General features: G+C 37.8%; 1 protein-coding gene across 4 annotated transcripts in view; it reads left to right on the forward strand.

The window, feature by feature from the left end:
- Positions 1-17,036, forward strand: part of ATF6 (activating transcription factor 6) — a 212,420-nt gene that overhangs the window by 167,158 nt on the left and 28,226 nt on the right. The window lies entirely within an intron of this gene.

Genomic DNA, 17,036 nt, shown 5'->3' on the forward strand with positions numbered 1-17,036 from the left:
TCCATGCCTCTCTCTCACTTTGTCACAGCTTACCCTTACCCCTCCCCATATCCTCAAGTCCATTCTCAAGTAGGTCTGTGTCTTTATTCCTGTTTTACCCCTAGGTTCTTCATGACATTTTTTTTTCTTAAATTCCATATATATGTGTTAGCATACGGTTACCCTGTCATTATTAAGGGTCTGAGTAGGTGAAGAAATGACTACAAAGCTAAGCTGTAATTATATTTAATCTCAAAATAATTTCCATGTAAAGAAAATCTAGGAGACGTCACTAACAATGAAACATCTTTTTAGTTGAAGAGGGTATAACAGAAGGGCAGGAAGCAAACCAACCAAATAAATGGATTGGTTTTAATAATGAGACTGTTGATACAACTGCTTTTGGTAATCACTTTCATAGAAGTGCTATCCCAAAGAAAGTATATTTGGAAACTGTCCTATTTTAGACTTGTTCTGCTCAAGCAGGCTGGTTGTCCAAGAGTTGTGCCTGAAAGTTGTGCCTTTTCTTCTTATATATTCATTTCTCCTTAAAGGCCTACAGGCTATTAATTTTTTTAGATATATTTACAATTTTGCATTTTCACTGCAGTTCATTCCATTTCAGTGTTATGTAATTGTATCTAATTGAGTAAATGGAGTCATCTCTTGAAACCATGTTTCAATTTTTTAAAAATGCATTATCAAATTGTTCTCTCACTTCTGACTCACTATTAAAACCACTAGTAAAATTCCCATACTGAGAATTTCTACTAAGAAAAGGAGAAAAATCACACTATTCACCTGAAAAAAAAGTTTTTTCTCTCAAAATATATACAGAGATCTGTTAATTATGTATTATACAGTAATACCTGACAAGTAAAATGATGAGCATTAAATAACATTTACTATACTATGATAAGCAATACCTTTGTAAAGACCTAACTTTACCTTTTGATCCATAGATTGAGTTGGCAGTTTTCTAGTGAGAAGACAGTCACCTAAGGGAGACAGAGTATGACTTCAATTGTCTTTAGAATTTGGGTAAAATTTAGCTCAATTCCTTAGGTCCCTTTTTAGCTCATAGCATCCACTGATGCTAAGTTACCAAGTGGACCTAGACCAACAGTGATGACTTAGATCAGTTCTAAACCATAAACAATATGCTGATTGATTTTTTAAAAGAGAGATCAATTAGGTACTGGGTGGTTATAAATCTCAATGCCTATCAACAATTAGAGGAATATGATAGATGGTAAAATCTTGGTGACTAACATAATTTGGTACCTTTTTTCTAGCAGATTTTATGTCTATAAATTTCTAGCAGACTTTATGTCTCATTGGATATAAACTGTGTCACATTCTTATGCCTAGCTTCAAGGGAGGCTCAGAAATGTTTTAACTAGGTACATTGTGATCTGAAAAATATGTGGACTTCGCTTAGTATTGAAATAATGGATATTGTGGGCAAACTAGCATCTGCTGCTTGCTGCAGCGCTCCATCATGTGCTGTGTTGGGATTGAGCAAGGTGTCTAGGAGGATACAGTAAAGAGAGGATTCATGTTGAGGAGAGATGAGGAATAAGTGTTTATTACATGGGATACAGTTATATGATTTAGGTCATTAATGAGTTAAGGAAGTGACTTTAAGCTATCGAATTTTAAGAAAACACTATAAAAGCTCTATTAAGAGACTGCTGATCTGGCTGAGGTCTGTAAATAGAAAAAAAAAAAAGAGGGTAGCTGAGCTAGGAAGAAGGGGAGGGTAAATTGAAGCTTCAGAGAAGATGAGCTAGGAGACATTGCAGCAATCTTGGGGTGAGGTCATTAAAGGCCTGGAATGGTAAGAAAAGAAAATGTCCACAGAAATTTAAAGGAAAAATCTACAGTGCTTGGCAACTGAAGGAGAGAGAAGTAAAAGCTGATTCCATGATCTTCAAATAGCTGTCCTATTGCTGTTTCTTGCCACCCTCATTTCCTCTGGTTGGCTTTATTTCCCTTTTACTTCTTGAAGTCATCAGGGTATCTGTTTTTAACTCCTTCCAAACCACTGGCTATTCCTACTTAGTCTAGCCTCTTCTGAACCCTCTTCTACAAAGTAAATCTGAAAATAGATTTTTTTTTTTTTTTTTTTTTTTTTTTTTTTTTTTTTGCAGTACGCGGGCCTCTCAGTGTTGTGGCCTCTCCCGTTGTGGAGCACAGGCTCCGGATGCGCAGGCTCAGCGGCCGTGGCTTACGGGCCCAGCTGCTCCGCGGCATGTGGAATCTTCCCGGACCGGGGCACGAACCTGTGTCCCCTGCATCGGCAGGCAGGCTCTCAACCACTGCACCACCAGGGAAGCCCCTGAAAATAGATTTTTAAAATAGAAGAAAACCATGATTAATGGTATATCTGGCTTTATGTACTTGGAATACTTATCACTTTGCGAAGAATGATTATTATTTTGATGATTTATTGGCAGTTATACACGTAATTTTTTTCCATGAGTAGTTTGTCTTTTTTGTATGTAATTTACTAATCAACCATTTAATCTATTGGAGCTTTCACAAGACTTCAGAGGTTTAAATTAGACCAGTTTGCACTGCATCTTCTAGGATATTAGGACTTCCTTGACCCAAAGGAGCTTATTGCCAAGCCCACTGTACCTAACTGACCTTCAGAGTCCTGTTAGCTTCAGTGAGATCACTTTCACTCTTTCTCCCTTGTGGCAAAAATCTGTTTCTACTCAAACAGATGGTTTAGCTTTCAACTAATAAAAACTACAGATCAGCATCTATTTAGCCAAAAAAATTGGTTTGAACCTCCTACTGACTGTCCACAATCTGAAATATTTCTTATTTACATATATTGAACTCAGAATGGACTTATCTTTGTACTAGAAAATTAAGAACCTTGTAAGTGTGTCAGAAGATTGAGCCGTTTCACATAATCTCAAGTTTCTGTTTTTCAGAAGACCTGCTTAACAAGCACAGGTCCAACTCCTCTGTGTATTCTCTTTTGCAGTGATACCAATTGGAAACACTAGGTATCATAACTTTCTATGGAGTGTTGCACCATTCTTTTAGCATTTGCATGGTAAATTCTTTGATATTTAAGACATAAGCTGAGGACAGGGTGATTGGCCAGCATCATCTCAGGGATATACATGTCAAAGACATTGTAATTTTTGTTCACACTGGGAAATACTCCTCCTTTGGGGCTTTTGCAAATAAAGGTTAGAGAGTCTGAAGAAATCTGTATTTCATTTTTCTGAATCCAGATGTTGAAATTGAAAATACAGATACAGATATTAGAGTTAATTAGAGAGAACTTTTGCTTTGGGGATCTTGAGTATGTCAGGCAAGAGTAGCCTTTGAACTCAACCAAATATCCATAGAGATATTTTCCTCCAGATTTATTACAGATTTTATAGAAACAAATGCATGCCTTAAACATAAGATTTAGATTAAATAATGAGACAGATGAACTATAAAATAGTTCGTTGCTAGGAGCAGAGTTGTTAGGAAGACCATATAGATAGACTCTTTGAGGATATCTAAAGCCCATCTCTTTGTTCTCATTCTACTTACTATGTAGGACAGAATCTTGTGGGAAATGTGATCTACTTGGCATCACTACAGTATAGATTAGCACAAAGAAAGACACATTAATATTCATGTATTCAAGCCATAAAATATCAGGGTTTAAAAGGCTTTAGTGCAAAGTCATACATGCTGACTCCCTTCCAGTGTTTGGATTCCCTTTTGCAGCGCTTTGCTCAGTGGCCAACAAGTTTAGAAGCAGTCACCTCCTGGGATGAAGACTACCTGCTTTAAGTAGCCCTGGAAGTTTGCGAATTGTTTCTTTTCTGTCTCTTCCTTACTCTACCCATAAATCTACAGGAATAAATATAAAATATTTCTTCTACATGACAGACCTTTAGCTATTTATACACTGTGTACCCTCTGAGTCTTCACAAACCAAGGCCTTCCAGTTTTCAGAAGCTATTCTTCTTGTGACCTGGGTTCAAGGTGCGTCAATTCTGGTCATTCTCCTCTGAATGGGCTCTGCTTTTCCCACCTCTTTTAAAGAGACTGTGAATGCTGAGCGTAATGGAGTATCTCCAAATTCTATACAGACGGTCCCCCATTTACAAATGTGCGACTTCACGATTTTTTGACTTCAAGATGGTACAAAAGTGATATGCATTCAGTAGAAACCATACTTCAGATTTTGAATCTTGATTTTTCCCCAGGCTAGTGATATTGGTGATGTAATACTCTTGTGATGCTGGGCAGCAGCAGCTCCCAGCCAACCACGTGATCATGAGGGTAAACAACTGACACACAGCCATTCTGTACCCATACAGCCATTCTGTTTTTCACTTTCAGTACAGTAGTCAGTAAATTACATGAGATATTCAACACTTTATTATAACATAGGCTTTGTGTCAGATGATTTTGCCCAACTGTAGGCTAATGTAAGTGTTGTAAGCACATTTCAGGTAAGCTAGTCTAAACTATGATGTTTAGTAGATTAAGTGTATTAAATGCATTTTTGACTTATATTTTCAATTTACAATGGGTTTATTGGAATGCAGCTCCATTGTAAGTTGAGGAAGATCTGTATAGTATATTTCTATTCGTGAAACCACAGTGTTTTTTTCCAGTTACATCAGGCATTGTGCTTTCTGTCAAATATAGTTCATGACTCTTTTTCACATATATTACTACCAAGTTGTGTCTCCATTTTGCTTGCTGATTTTGATTTTTGGGCTAAAGTTTAGGACTGTATTTTTATCCTGATTTAACATCTTTTGGATAGAGTTTTTTCTTAAATCCCCTACTCAGCAGACATTTAGGAAATGCTCTCCTAAAACCATAGAATAAGTTTGGGGCCCCTCCCCCACCTTATCTGCCCAAAATACTCTGAACTCCCTTATTTTTGTAACATTCATATCATTTGTAATCAGTTGTTCATTGTCTAACTTCCCTGCTAAATTGTAGTCTCCCTTAAGGTTAGGGACCTTCTTTGTTTTAATATTTTTTGTTATTCCTAATGCCTTAAAAAAATAAGTGCCTAACACATAGTAGGTGCTCAAATTTTTTTTTGTCAAATTGAATTAAATATATAAAGCATCTATACAAGCCAGGCACTTGTATAGGGTATCCGAGAAAAATATATAATTAATTAAATAAATACACACACACACACACACACACACACACACAGTGATACTTGCTGAGTCTTGAAGGATAAGTAGGATTGGCCAAGTGGATGAGATATTCTAGGCAGAGGGAACAGTATAATAGTGATATCAGAAAAAGAAAAATACTTAGCCAACTTGGGGGATTGAAGTAGGATTAAAGAACACAGGAACTGAGGTAGAAGAAGCTAGAGAGGACGGCAGAAGCCAGTTTGTGAAGGCCTTGCATGACATGCTATGGAGTTTTGAATATCCTAACAATACTAGGGAGCTACTAAAATTTTTTATGCAGTGGAGAGGCACAAATAGACTCATGTTTCAAATATTTCCCTTACAGCCATGGAAAGGATGAATTAGAGGGGCTGATGCTTTTACAGGGACAACAGTTAGGAAGTTATAATCATCTGGGTAAGAAGTAAATAAGTGATGAGTACTTCATATAAAAAAAGGATGCCAGATAGATAGATAGATAGACAGGTAGAACCTGCAAACCTAGCAGTCTGAAAAAACAAACGTTGATTATTTCACACAGTTTCTGAAGGTCAGGAATCTGGGAGCAGGGTGGTTCTGGCTCCAGGTCTCTCCTGAGGTTGCAGTCAAGCTGCTGGTGGAGATGAAGACTTGCCTGGGGCTGAAGGATCTGCTTCCGAGCTCACTCACTGTTGCTAGGAGGCTGCAGCTTCTCACTATGTGGCCCTCTCCCTGGGGCTTCCCTCCAAGTAAGTTATGTATGAGAGTGAGAAAGTGAGCAAGTGAGAGAGCTCCCAAGAGAGCAGTCAGTCTTTTAAACTTAATCATGGAAGTGACATGCCATCAGTTCTGCTGCATGCTGCTAGTTACATAGACTGACCCTGGTTCATTGTAGCAGGGAACTACGAAAGGGTGTGAATACCAGGAAGTGGGGATCATTGAGGAACATATTGAGGCTGCTTACCACACTGGCGTATGACAGTGTATAAAGAGTAAGTCTAGAACTCAGGAGTATTTTGATGGTTTACGGAGATAAGAGGACAAAATATTTCATATAGAAACTATCCTATTTAGTCATTCCTCCCAGCTTCCTACTACCTAGAGCAGGTAAAGGAAGCATTTACTTGCCTGAAATGTAAGATAGGACCCCATTGTAAATGTTAAATAATGGTTACTTTGCAATAATTGCTTAGTTTTATACTATAAGATATAATAATCTTGTTCCATATTTGTTTTATAGTGTCATATAATTGCAGTTCAGATTTACAGATATTCAGTGCATAGCACTATGCTAAGTAATGTACAAATTTCAAAAGAACGCTAAGGTGTGATTTATGCCTTCAGAGAACTAATAATCTTTCTGGGAAGCAGGACATGTGTAGATCATAGAGAATCTCAGAACTGAAAGAAAACTTAGTGACAGTTTAGCACAACAGCTTCATGATACAGGTAAGAAAACAGGTTGAAGGAGGCAAATGGCTGATCCAACCTAGCTACTAATGGAGCTGTAACCATATCCCAGATCTTCAGATTCCCAGACACAGCACTTTAGTTAAATGTGAAAGGTAATTTATTTATACCACTGAGGGCATTCTTTGAGAACATAAACCATTTTTATATTTGAAGCAAAATGACTTAGTATTTGACATGGAATAGATGAGACATAAATATCTTAGAAAACATTTTTATCTTCTCTTAAAAGACCAATTCACTTTGTCACTGATTACTATACGACTTTGAGCTAAATTATAATACATTAGTAAACGTAGAGAAAATAATTAGCAGTGTCACATACCTTGCCGTTTATTGAAGCAGGGACCACCCCAATTGACAGTGAGATGTTTATGTAAATTTTCCCATATTAAAATGATAATATCAAGGGTTAAATAAATAAAGTAAGAATTATGGTATAAGTCATGAGTAAAAATAGTATGTAAGTATGAGCTAAACTGTTAGAATAATGAGAGGGTAAAAATAAATAAAATTAAGCATTTATAAGATTTATTCAGCATATAACACAGCTTAAAATATTTTGGAATTTTTTTTCCCAAACAAAATGCTTTTTGACATAGATTTTCCTGTGCTACTAAATAGTTTAAATTGCAAATTCAGGTTTAGTTCCTCCCTTTTTTTGAGTACCCACCATGTATATTAAGCATATTTGTAGGTTCTTTAACATACATAGTTGCATCTGGTCCTCACACAGTCTCCATGGTATAATTTTATCCCTGTTTTACAGCTGAAATGGCTGAGAAATTAAGAGAACCATAACTGAACTTTCTGAATAGTCCTTGCAGTATATTTCCTTTAGCCCAAGCACTGGCTCCTACTTCGACTAAGTTTAAACAGTAGATGTTTATGTTACCATAATTTCAGAGTAACAGCTACTGTGTTTATGTTCCAGTCATCTATAAATATTTAGCATTAAGCACATAATTTGGTATGATGGCCAACAAAAAGAGGAGGTATTTATGTTCATAATAAGATAGACATGCTCACAAACTAGTTCCTCCGAATTTCCATGATAAGCCAGAAAGACTTTTTCACCAGTATACTGAAATGTGAAGAAACAAATTGAGAAACTGTAAGTTCCAGCTTTCTTGGCATCATACATTTACCTAATTAAAGCACTTTTTAAATAAATTCATTCCATCCAAATTTAGCAAACATTGATTTCAAAGTTTGCTTGTTTTTTCCATGGTGTTTAAACATACAAAAGCCTTGTTTTACATTTTCTAGTAAGTAAGTGTTAGTCATTTCCCTAACCTAGTCTGTCCCAGACCAACAGATCAGTTCTACATTCAAAATAAAACATGTCATTTAATAGTAAAAATAAACAGTCTGTCTGCTCACTAATGAATTTACTGTCTACATTTCTATAGATGTGGCCATGTATCTTCCCAGGAAAACAGGCTTATACTCAGATTAAGATAGTTAGAAAGTTCCTTTAGAAGAGCTAGGCTATGAACATAAAAAAATCTCCTGCCCCTTACTCTGAGTTTGGTTAATTGAGCTGTTCTCACACATTTTAGCAAATGTACTATCCTGTTGGTGCTTTCTTTTCCCTTTTATCCCAGGGAGCCTCATTCAGCATGCAGTTAATCAATAAGTACTACCTTTGTAAATAGCCAGTTCAATTCCACATTTATTAAGGCTAGACATTATCTTATGAGATGAGAAATACTATTTAATATAAAAACTACACATAGGGACTTCCCTGGTGGTCCAGCGGTTAACACTCTGCGCTCCCAATGCAGGGGGCCCGGATTCTATCCCTGGTCAGGGAAATAAATCCCGCATGCTGCAACTAAAGATCGCACACACCCGGCACAGGCAAATAAATAAATAAATAATTTTAAAAACCCCAAAAAACTACATACAGTGCCTGCCCGAGATAAACTCACAATAGAGTGTTTTTTTCCTTCCTTTTTTTTCTTTTCTTTGTTTGTTTGTTTTTTACTTTTAGTCATCATTTTTCTTAGTTTCAAGTAACAGAAATTAACTCTGGGTAACAAGCAGAATTTCTAGGAGAACCAGAGAATCAGACTTGGAGGTCCCTTAAACAAAAACAAAGCCCCAAATTACACCACAGAGCTGGTCATAGAGCATAGCTTGCACCATTGAGATCACTGATTTCCTAACTCTGCTTCCAGAACCAGTGCCACAGCTGGCTCTTGATGCTACTAGATACTACTGCTTCCAGGGCCACCACCCTCTCCAGAAGAGTCTTCATAGCCACAGCTTCTTTGCAGTCTGGAGCTGGTGCATCTTGTAGGCAATGTCTAGGTCACATGCCCACACCCTAGTTACAAGGAAGTCTGAGAAATAAAGTATCTGGTACCGTATTGAAAAGAACCTATGATTCTCCTTTCCTGTGGCTTTCTCCTTTAGTTCTCACACAGAACACTAACAACACTCCTGGTCACCAAATGTATGGGATTTTCCCCAACACCAGGTTAATTCTCCACAACACCAGCTGGGTGTCCTACAATTTAACTCAATTCTGACACTGTCTACTTGGAAATAGTGTCACCTCCCACAGGTTAAGGGATTGGTCCCACAAGGCTGCTCCCACCCCAGTCCAGCTGCCAACTGCAAGTAGTAGGCCCCCCAGGTTACCCACAACTTCTCTCCAACTGGGCTACAAATTAGAGGTTCCCACGACCCCCTTCTTGGGTTCAATTAACTTGCTAGGGTGGCTCACAGAACTCAGAGAAACACTTATGTTTACCAGTTTGTTAAAGAATATGATAAAGGACACAAATGAACAGCCAAATGAAGAGATCCATAGGGTGAGGTCTAGGAGGGTCCTGAGCACAGGAGCGTCTGTCCCCATGGAATTGGGATACATCACCCTCCCATTTCATGGATGTGTGCACCAACCTGGAAGCTTTCCAGACCCCATACTATTGGGATTTTTATGGAGGCTTCATGCAGAACATAGGCATGATTGATCATTAACTCTTTTCAGCCCTTTTCCCTTCTCAAGAGAATGGGGGCAGGGCTGAAAATTCCAAACTTCTCATCATGGCTTGGTCTTTCCGGTGACCGGCCCTAATCCAGGAGCCATCCAGGAGCTAATCCAGAGTGGCCTCATTAGGACAAAAGACACTCCTGTCACCTAGTAAAAGGTTTCAGGAGTCTTGTGTCAGGAACCAAGGTCAAAGACCAAATATTAGAATAAAAGATGCTCTAGTGCTTTTATCACTTAAGAAATTCCAAGGGTTTCAGGCACTCTGTGCCAGGAACCAGGGGCAGAGACCAATATATATTTTCTATTATCTCACAGGAACTTAAACTTATATAGTGGGAGGTAAGCTCTGCCTCATAAGATAGGAGATTCTCTAAACCTACAATGATAGTTAGATGCTAAATGAGCAAAAACTTCTATCAGCTACGTTTTGGATAATCAGAGAAGGTTAAACACAGGAGGTGAGAAGAAGGAAACAATAACCAAAGGAGAAATATAGTGAGTTTGACCTTACTTCATATCATTAAACTAAAACAAACCCCAAAAACTATTTTCCTAAACCATTTGATAAAACTCATTAAATGGAACTCTAGGTGATAACTGATATTCTCAGAAGTTAATAAGGTCCTAAAGAATGTAACTCCGCTTGAGGTCCATTATCTCTGTGCAGATACAGGAGCTATCATCTCTTTGGAAAGGGTTAGTCTCAGCATAATGCCCAGGAAAACAACCCACACTTAGAGCCAGAACTCTTAGTTCTCACCCTGCTCAGCCCTTAACCAGATGTTCAATTTAATGCCCTAATCTATAACATGAGAAGGTTGAGATAGGTGATCTTTAAAGTTCTATAGCTTCTACGTAATAGGCTAGTGACAACTAATGTCTTTGCTTAAATGGATTGTGTGTCTTAGAAGGTAAATAAATCATGAGCTTATTTTTTGATGATGGTAAATTTCCATGACCTCACATAATTAAATCTTCAACTCCCATTTAGTTTTTAATTTAGTTATTTATTTTAAGACAATGCTATTTTCCCACACAGTACAGCTTAGGCATTCAAGTTGCAGCAGGGGAAGTACTCATTGAATTTGTCATCATTATTTTTGGCTTCTATTTTTATGAGAGCCTCTTTAGTTTCCTAGTTCCAATAATCTATTTCTCAAATAGATTTTAAGCCATAGCATACCTGATTTAACATTTGTGGATTAAGTTGCATTTATGATAATGAATTAGAATGTTATCATGTTCTTTCAAAAATAGTCTTGTCTCAATGTGAAATACAAGATTTTTCACGTTTATTTTAAAGTGGCTTCTTCACATTTATTATAAATAAGGTGGAGGATTTTGTAAACATTCTGTGTCCACTGGTCAGCTATTTTTCTTTTTTGATTCAATTGATTCAGTGATAGAGATGGTAGCAAATTGTGCGTTTAAAATAAATAAAGTGAAGCAGCTGAGTAAATGCCAAATTGTTTTCCACCAAAAACCTTACCTTTTACGTTCCCACCAGTTGTGTACAAGGGTTCCATTTTCTCCACATTCTTGACAGCACTTATTGTTGTCTATCTTTTGATTATAGCCATCCTAGTGGGTGTGAAATGGTATGTTAATTGCGGTTTTGATTTGCATTTTACCAGTGGCTAATAACGTTGATCATCTTTTCATGTGTTTATTGGCCATTTGTATATCTTCTTCAGAGAACTGTCTAATCAGATCATTTGCCCATTTTTAATTTGATTATTTGTCTCTTTATTATTGGGTTGTAAGTGTTCTTTATATATTCTAGATACAAGTCTCAGTCCCTTATCAGATATATGATTTGCAAGGATTTTCACTCATTCTATGGGTTTGTCTTTTCACTTTCTTGAACAAGCCTTATCCTTAACTCTAGTTAAACTTTAGTTTCCTGAACTTTCTGCTAAATTTTTTAAATGCCTCAAGCAGAGTAACCTGAAACTCTGTGAAAGTAGAACTAGATTCTAATTTAAGACTGTAATAGAAAATAGTAATTGTTATGGGAACCAAAATTTTTTGTTTGTTTACCATGTACCAAGCATTGTGCTGAATGCTTTACAACCCTAAAATGTAGGTTTTCTTATTATTCCTGTTACATGGATGAAGAAACAGGCATGAAGAAGTTGAACTGCACAAAATCAATAAGCACTAATGCCAGTGCAGGTTATTGTGTCTTTATATTCCACTGTCATGCTTTTAAAAACTATTATTTTACAACTTCATTTTTAATCCAATAACAATGCCTAGATTTTTCTCAGTTATGTTGGAACCCAGTCATTCACTTCTGCTCTTAGATTTCTGCCTCTTTGAAACTGGAATTTCTTAGTTTCTGTCCAAATTTTTTCATTAATATAACCTTTGGATTTTTTTGGCTGTTCCCTGCAAATTAGCCCTTTTAAACTAATTCGAGTATTAGTCAAAGTTTAAAAACTATTATAAAGGTAAACTTGCTATTACAAAGCAATTAAATGTGTATTTCAGACATTCTAAATGTCTTTTGGATTCGCCACTGTTAAAAAATTTAACTGATCTACATCTCCATTAAAATGTGTAAGTAGCTCGATGTATTAGTTATGTATGGTTGTGTAACAGATTATCCCCAAACTTAGTGGCTTAAAACATTTATTATTTCACACTTTCTGTGGGTCTGAAATATAGGGGTAGCTTAGTTGGGTGCCTCTAGTTTAACGTCTCTCATGAGGTCGCAGTCAAGCTGGGGCTGGGCCGCAGTCTCATTCTTAAGGCTCAGCTTAGGGAGGATCCATGTCCAAGTTCACTCACATGGTTGTTGGTAGGATTCACTTCCTTGTGAGCTGTTGGATTGAGAGCTTCATTTCTCACTGTCTGTTGGCCAGAGGCCTCCCGCAGTTACTTGCTACATGAGCCTCTCTACAGAACAGCTCATAACACAGCATCTGACTTCTCTCAGAATGAGCAAATAAGAGAATGCTCAAGGTGGAAGCCACAGTCTCTTTGTAACCTAATCTCAGAGTTGATACCCCATCACTTGTACCATATTCTGCTTATTAGAAGGAAATCATTAAATACTCAATAGGAAGGAGTACCAGGGGTGTGAATACCAGGATGTGGGGCTCACTGGAGGTGATCTTAGAGGCTACCTATCACACTCAGTGAATCTGTTGTCCAATCGTGGAGTACCCCAAAGTCATGGTGTTCTTAGGTAGAACATTGACATATGTGATTCTGTCATGCAAACAAGTGATCATTTTATTTTCAGAAAATATATATTATCAGCAGGTCTCTCCATCCTAAAATATGTGTATATATGTATGATGTTTTAAAGCATCTTAAATGTGCATATCCACTATTAATCCACTTTATCAAGAGATGACATTGAAGTTCTGAGACACAATTAGAAGAGAAATTTTTATGTGTAACTTCATTTTTTCCCTTGACTTAGAAAGATTGACATTATTCAGTTTTAGTAATGGAAAACTTTGGCCAATGTAAAGATGATTTTAATTTAACATGTTCAACATGCAAAAGAAGATTTTTCTTTCTCTTAAATCATGTCTAAACGTCACTTCTAATTTAACAAAATAAGTAGTTCTGCATGGACTTTAAGCATTCATTTGTTCAACAGGCAGGGAGGGCTTATTGAGTTACTCCCATAACTCACTGTGAGTTACACCTGTAAATAGAGTCCATGTTCCTAACTTTGGCCTCCATAGCTCAGCTGATCTCTGTCCATCTCTCCAACTTCATTTCCTCTAACACCACTACCCCTTTCTTGTTCATTCTGCTCCATCACACAGTCCTTGCTCATCTTCAGCCTGACTGCTTGTTCATGCCTCAGGCCTTTCCATCTTTCTGGAAACCTCTTACCTCACATCATCACTTGGCTCACTCCGTCTCCTCATTTACTTCTCTGTTCCAGCATCATTACCATAAAGAGGCATTCATTCACCACCCTTCACAATATCATAAGGACCATCAAAGGCCAGGGGCATGACAAAAGTGATATTGGAGAAAGATTAATCTCCTGACAGTGTACAAGATGACTTGTATGTACACAGAGGCTGGATTAGACATGGATGAGCAGAGGCTACAGTTAGGAACTTTCACACTCATTCAGCTGTGAATTGATAATGATCTGACCTGAAAGAAAGGTTAGGATGATGTACTCGTAAGCAGAACACAAGACACTACAGAAGATGGCACGTAATCTGCCAAAACCACATTATTTTATCTTGACCATTTAATTGACCTCAATTTTAAAGGATCCCGTTCAACTTTTTGCATAAATTTTGCCCATTTTATTGCCTTTGCCTTGGAGACTTGTTCATGAGGAATGCTTCCCTCATGAACACAAGTGTCATGTTGATGAAGGATACTGGGATCTCCATTCCATGGTTACTCCATGATCATATCTATTTAGCACAGGGGAAATATGTCTCTATGAACGTAAGTGGAAAACATCTGCTATTAGCCTTTTGGTTTACCTATTATAAGGAATGAGCAGGGTGAGTCTTCCCTGAGCTGGCAATCCAGTTATCTTTGTATGTTCAGTGAGATTACAAACCACTCTTCCTGTGTCTACACTTGAGAAGTCTCATGGATTTTTCAGAGTTCATGTCAAGTATTCAGTGCTACTGCGGTGATTTTGGCTAGCTCCCCTTCCTGTCTATATAGGCTACCAAAAGCCTAGGTATTCTTTTAGACAACTTTTGTTGTGCTAATTTTGGTTTCATGTTTTCTGGAATATATGTGAGGTTTTTCTTTATATATATATATATATATTTTTTTCTTACCCATCTGTGCTGAGGATGTTTTGGAGATCACAGATATTGTGGGTGAGTAGGTCAACCTGAAGAATCTTCCAGTCCTCTAAACTGATGAATTTGACAGTCTTATATTTAATTCAGTTGATCCTATCATGAAAATAAATGTCAAAGAATAGAGAGTTAGTGAATGCAGTTTTTTAAAAAGGAAATTAGTGAAAACTTGATTGAGGCCAGCTTTTGTGCTAGGATTTCCCTGGCAGGTTCACAATCATCTGTGTGATTACCTGTGAGAATATGATGTCCATTATTATCATCATGTAGGGAAGTAAAGGTTTCTTTTTTAAAACAGGCCGCTATATTAGGGAGTAGCATAGATGCTAGTGCGAAAACAATACAATGGTAGAAGAATCACCTGAAAACTATGTGAAACAATATATAGAGTGACAGTTGGAAACTAAGCACAGATTGAGCCAGTGGATAAGTGCTAGTGGCTAATTACTCACTAGCTAGTGTGGAGATAACACATGTTGCTCTATGAAGAAAAATTTTAATCAGGACACAGTAGTTGAAGCCACACACATGTCCTTTTAATGCCCCCGTACAAAGCAAAAGCTCCATCCACGCAAGTATGTCTGTTTCACATGAGGACTCCTTGGAATCTGAGCCCACCCTGGTGAGCCACCCAGTAGTGAGACCACCTTTGGCCTGGGTAAAGCTACACAAATGGCCTGTGAAAACCAGATCTTCCCTCTGGTTTGTAATGTCAACAGATTGTTGCTGCCTTCCTTCATACTCCTTTAACAGAGCCACTTCACAACCCAAAACCTGATAAAGAAAAGTTTGATAAAAATAAGAGGTGCCAAAGAAGCACAGGAAATTCTTTATCAGGAATAAAACCCACTGAGGAAGTAGGGGCTCAGCTAGAGGAAGGAGTGAGTTCTTCAAAGTTCTGTTGCTCCTGAGACTCTTTTGGTTCCTAGTGGTACTGGCAGAGCTTTTGCTGGATGCACCACATACTTCCCGAAAAGCTTTTTAAGGAAAATATATGGCCAACACCCTCTATGTAATGGCCCATAACTCTCAGGAGTGTGAATTTTTTTAATAGGAGTTATGATTTAGTGTTTTCTTCTAAGCTCCCTTCTAATTGTTTTTCCTCTGGTTCTTAAGCTCGGTGATTTATTTTTTCCCTGTATTTTTCAGACAGTTATAAATGTCAGAAATTACTTTCTATATGGCTCCAGAATCTGTGCTTTTCAATTATTCATTCTAATTCAGTATTCTTAGACCTCAGAGAAGAAGTCTGATCCCTTTCCCACATGGTCAGCTTTGAGATCTTTGAAAATGGCTGCTTTGTACCCCTGCATCTTCTCCCCCTCAGTTCATAGGAATCTTGTTCCTTCATCTACTCTTTCACAGCCTGGGTTCAAACCAACCCAGAATGGAGCACAACATTGTAAGTGTGCTCTGATCAACAGGGAGAGAATAGAACTCTCAATTTTGGGCTGTGTTTTCAACAAAACCTTAGTTGGCATGAGTTGGGGGGGGGGCAGTTATATTTCACCCTTGATTTATCAAACTTATATACTTGCTTAAGACCTCCAAATCTTTTTTTCAAACATGTCTCTAGTCACTCTATATCCCTCATCATGTATTTGTACAGAATTTTACATTTCGACTTAATAATTTCATCTTGTTAGAGTTTGCTCATGTTTTCCCTAGCCTATCAAGCTGTTTTGGGGTCCTGATTATGACAGTGAGTGACTTGGCTATGCACTTCTTCAATGTGTGTTCAGTATCTACACTTGAATGATATACCTCTAACCTCAACCTAACCCCTAAACTCCAGATTCATTTATCCAACTTCCTATTTAATATGTCCACTTAGATGACTCCTAGGCAGCTCACACTTAACCAGGCTTCCTCATTTCCACCCCCAACCTTCCCCTCCCATAGTCTTCCCATCTCAGTTAACGGCCTATCCATCCTTCAGTTCACCCAGCCAAAAACCTTGGAGTCATCCTCAGCTCCTTTCTTTGTCTTCCAGTGCTCCACATCTAATCCCTCAACTAATTCTGCCAGCTTGACTTAAGAACATATCCTGAATCATACCTCTTCTACATCTCACCTCCTTCCCCTGCTTCTTTGGACCAGACCTCATCATGTCATACCTGGATCCTTCAACAGAGTCCTATTATTTTCTGCTTTTACCCTTGCCCTCTTTAGGGTAAGTAATCCTCCTCTGTTCAAAACAATCACTTTCCATTTCACTCAGAATAAAAGTTGGAGCCCTGACAACTGCCTGCACAACCCTGCATGATTCTGACCACCCCCCCACACACACACACAAACATGCTGCATTTCTGATCTTGTTTTCTACTCTTCTACCCATTTTCTCTTCTCCATGCACAGTGTCCTCCTTGTTGTTCCCAGAACATGCCAAGTGTACTCCCACATCAGGGCCTTTGTATTTACTATTCCTTCTGCCCAGAGTGCACTTTCCTCATCTCTTTTATTGTCTGGGAACCTTCCCTGTGAAATTTCCAGCTGTCGTTTCTTTGTTTAACATATTATATGAGACTCTATGTACTAACAGAAGTTATGACTAATGGCAATTGTAGATTTGGCTTCTGGACTCACATAAATGAATATGTTGGAATTACATCTAAAGAAGTA

Source organism: Mesoplodon mirus (genome assembly GCF_964341445.2).
Source record: "Mesoplodon mirus genome assembly, chromosome: 3".
Taxonomy (NCBI): Eukaryota; Metazoa; Chordata; class Mammalia; order Artiodactyla; family Ziphiidae; genus Mesoplodon; species Mesoplodon mirus.